The sequence below is a fragment of the Corylus avellana genome, chromosome ca4 (assembly GCF_901000735.1).
Source record: "Corylus avellana chromosome ca4, CavTom2PMs-1.0".
In the NCBI taxonomy this organism is placed as follows: Eukaryota; Viridiplantae; Streptophyta; class Magnoliopsida; order Fagales; family Betulaceae; genus Corylus; species Corylus avellana.
Window position 1 is genome coordinate 10,736,842 of NC_081544.1, and position 4,365 is coordinate 10,741,206.

Below are 4,365 nucleotides of genomic sequence, written 5' to 3' on the forward strand. Positions count from 1 at the left end.
CTACATTGAGGACAATGTGTGATTCAAGTTTGGGGGTATGGGAAAAACACTTTGTCTATCTTTGTCTATTTATTTTTGTTTTTATTTGTTTAGTTTTATTTGTCTTTTTGTGTTAAAAAAATTTGAAAAAAAAAAAATTAATTATGCTATGTTTTTGTCAAGTTTGAGTTAAACTGTGACTGTGGTTTGCATTTCATTAGCTTGCTTAAAGGGTTGAACACATCATTATGTCATTTGGAGTCTAAGTTCTTTGACTTATTTTTGGGTAAAAGCGATTTCACTTGTTTTGAAATAAATTTTTATGAGCACATTAGCATGTTTTCTGTGAGGTATGATGTTTGAGCTTAGGCTTGTTCTCTTTGAGATTTGTTGGATGACCTATTGATGAATAACCATTGGCTTGCAAGATATAAAAAATAAATAAATAAAAAAGAGAAGGAAAAAGAAAATAAAGATCATGTTGAGTTTTCCGCTGAGTAACCGGACCTCTTGCCTCATTAAGCATTGAGTGTTCGCGTCAAAAGGTGTGAAGTTCAGTGTTGATTTATGATATGGCTAATCTGACTTCGTAGCCTTTTTGACTTAAGTTAATAAGCCCTTAGGGATGTTCTACATCTAGTGCCCTAAAGCTACCTGGCTTGGGAGTCATTGGCCTAACACTTGTTACATGAGTCAATTAAAAAGCTTAAGGGAGTTAGACATTGCAAAGCCTATAAAGAAAAGAAAAAAAAATGCATATCTTGCCTTGGTTGTTTCATTTGTTAGGGATTCTTTCAAATTTTATGGAACTTATCTTGAGTTTAAACAGAAAGCTTCATGATTATATGCTAATTACACTTTACACATTTCAGAACATATGAGGTCTCAATTGTCCATTTATGAGTAATTTGATTTTGGATTTCCTTTTGACTGTTATTATGGTGTTTGTCTTTTTAAGTTTGCTCATGAATAAGAACCATGGTTTATGTGAAACTTCTTTCTTGTTAACAACATAGTGCACAATGTTTGTGGGTATCATTCTTGTTAAGCCCTCACGAGACTTCACTCGTCCACTAGGGATGCCTAAGGGTTTAAAAGGCTTGTTGCATATGCTAAATGCAATCGTCTCTCCCACGAAAGAGGATTTATGTTTCTTGCTTTCATTTTATTTTTTGTTTTGTTTTGCTAAGGGACTAGCAAAATGTAAGTTTGGGGGTGTTTGATAAGTGCCAAATATTGCATATTTGGACCCTTTTATTTACATTAGTTAATCCTTTAGCTGTGTCGTTATTTAATATTTTGTGTTAGTTTTGTGTTTTTAGTATTTTGTAGGTCATTGAAGAAAAACTGCAGCTTTAAAGGGAAAAATGCGAAGTTTGGAAGAAAGCATACTTTGAGAAGACCTAGATTGTGTGGTTAAGTCTAACCAAATCTAAGGAAAGGTTAAATCAGATTAAAGTTCAGATTGGATAAGATTTCGGATCGGATTCAAATTCAGATTCTGCACACGTCTTAGTATTTTGACCATAACTCTCCACTCAAATATTGGATTGAAGTGATTCAAACGGCATTGGAAAGCTAGCTCAAAATACTACAATTTGTTGTGAAATAGGATTTTCGTAATTCGTACAGTTACTATGTCAAAATCGCCCCGCAATTAAAGGACACAAATCTGGACGAATCCTATTCCGATTTCAGACTTCTATTTTAACTGGGAGACAGACCTCCGAATTATCTAGGTTTACTTGGGCTTCTAGGACTTCCCTAAACCTATAAATAGACTTCTTTGCATTAAAGAAAACAGACACAATCCCAGAGAGCAAAATTCTTTTGTTTAGTTTTTCTTTAGGTTTAGGTTTAGGTTTAGATTTTATTTTTTATGTGGAGCTAAATTCCCAACTAAGGTTGGGGATGAAGCCTCACCGATGAAGAACAACATCACTTTTATGTAAGTTTTTATTATTCTGATTTTATTGGGTTTTATATTTCAATTGTTTTACTTTTAATCAATTGTATGAAGTGATTCTTGGATATCTCTTGTGATTCAAGGATACATGTGATGATTTGAGATAATTTCATATGATTGATTGCTTGGCTTTTAACTCATAAAAATTGGATATCCTTTGTGATTTGTTCTACGGATACATCTGGTGTTTCAATTTAATTTGGATTCCTTTTGTGATTTGGTCAATGAATGGATACATGGGATGGTTTTGATTAATTCTTTGAAGCATAGTAAAACATATCTATGATTTAATTTTTGAGAACTTCGGATTAATATTGATAAACATAAAGTATGTTGTTATGATTTAGTGAGTGTGAATTCCCAAACCTTAGTACCTTTATCCTTAGATTTACTTATTTTATTTAGTTTATGTTTATCCCTTAATTTTCAAAACTCCAAAAATCAAAACCCTTTTGGAACTAGATTAGGATTTAATTAGTTTAGATATAAATTGCTCTTTCAAAAATACAATTCTCTGTGGGATCGACCTCGCACTTGCAATCCATTAAACTACAATCGATTCGTGCACTTGCGAGTTAAATAAATGTGCACAACAATTAGCTTTCATATTTGCTTTGGAGAAGCTCAGGTCATACTAATTGGTTCTAAGGTTATTGTATTCACTGATCATGCTGCGTTGAGATATTTGTTTATCAAGAAAGATGCCAAACCAAGACTGATCAGATGGGTATTACTACTACAAGAATTTGACCTTGAGATTAGTGACAAGAAGGGTAGTGAGAATGTGGTGGCAGATCACTTATCCAGATTACTCCATGAGGAGGAAGGAGATGAGCTCCCACTAAATGAAAATTTTCCAGATGAGCAGTTGTTTGCAGTTCATATCCAACTCCCATGGTATGCAGATATAGTGAATTACATCACTGCAAAGGTCTTTCCTCTAGATATGTCTAGCCAAGAAAGGAAGAGATTAATATCTACATCTAGACAATACCATTGGGACGACCCCTATTTATTCAAATTCTGCCCTGATCAAATCATTAGAAGATGTGTCCTAGAAGATGAGCACTTGAGTATTTTGCAGCGCTGTCACCAGTTTGCTTCTGGTGGACACTTTGGGGCAAAAAGAACAGCGCTTAAGGTATTACAATCTGGTTTTTATTGGCCCAATATGTTTAAAGACGCTTTTTTGTTTTACAGCTCTTGTGATAAATGTCAAAGGACAGGTAACATCTTCTCTAGAAATCAAATGCCATTGCAAAATATTCAGGTTGTAGAACTCTTCGATGTGTGGGGTATTGACTTCATGGGACCATTTCCTCATTCATTTGGCTATTCATATATTCTTGTGGGTGTGGATTATGTGTCTAAATGGGTAGAGGCTGTCCCCTCAAGGACTAATGATCACAAAGTGGTTGTGAAGTTTTTGCAGGAAAACATTTCTGCTAGATTTGGAACACCCAGGGCAATCATTAGTGATGGGGGAAGCCACTTCAACAACTATGCTTTTACTTCTGTGATGAACAAATATGGCATCACTCATAAGGTTGGCACTCCATATCATCCTCAAACCAGTGGCCAAGTGGAGATCAGCAACAGAGAAATCAAAGGCATCCTTGAAAGGACAGTAAACCCCAATAGGAAGGATTAGTCACTACGCCTGAACGATGCACTATGGGCTTACAAGACTGCTTACAAGACACCTATCGGCATGTCTCCATATCGATTGGTTTTTGGGAAAGCATGCCATCTACCAGTGGAATTGGAACACAAAGCATATTGGGCCATCAAGAAGTTTAACTTCGATATGAAGCAAGTTGGCGACACAAGGAAGCTCCAACTAAATGAACTGGAGGAATTAAGGCGTGATGCATATGAGAATGCCAAACTCTACAAGGACAGAACAAACAACTGATCAGGAAAGAGTTTCAAGTAGGACAGAAGGTTTTGATCTATAATTCAAGATTGAAACTCTTCCCTGGAAAGCTTAAATCAAGATGGTCTGGGCCCTGCATTGTTACACAAGTATTCCCTCATGGAGCCTTGGAAATTCACGACCCCCAAACCGACCAATCATTCAAGGTCAATGGACACAAAGTCAAGCCATATCTTGAAGTAAAATTGGTACCAAGAGATGAATATTTGACACTCCACTCCATCCAAAATGGAGCATCTACTTTTGGGCAACATTGAGAGAGGACCAAAGTCTGGCTGAAGACGTTAAACTTAGCGCTCATGGGGGGCACCTCATAGAATATCCTTTTTGTTATGATGTTTATTTTATTTTTGTTTCCTTTGTGTTTTAATTTACTTTGGTGTGTTAGTGTTTCCAGTCTTTTGTCAAGTTTTTCAATTATGTTACTGCGATCGATCGCACCACATGCGATCGAGAGCAGGTCTCCATCTGTGAGGCTGCCGCA

The 4,365-nt window shown here is 35.9% G+C and overlaps 1 pseudogene; it reads left to right on the plus strand.

The window, feature by feature from the left end:
• LOC132178049 (uncharacterized) overlaps nucleotides 1–3,860 on the plus strand; it is a 7,651-nt pseudogene extending 3,791 nt beyond the window's left edge.
• The last annotated feature ends 505 nt before the right edge of the window (nucleotides 3,861–4,365 follow it).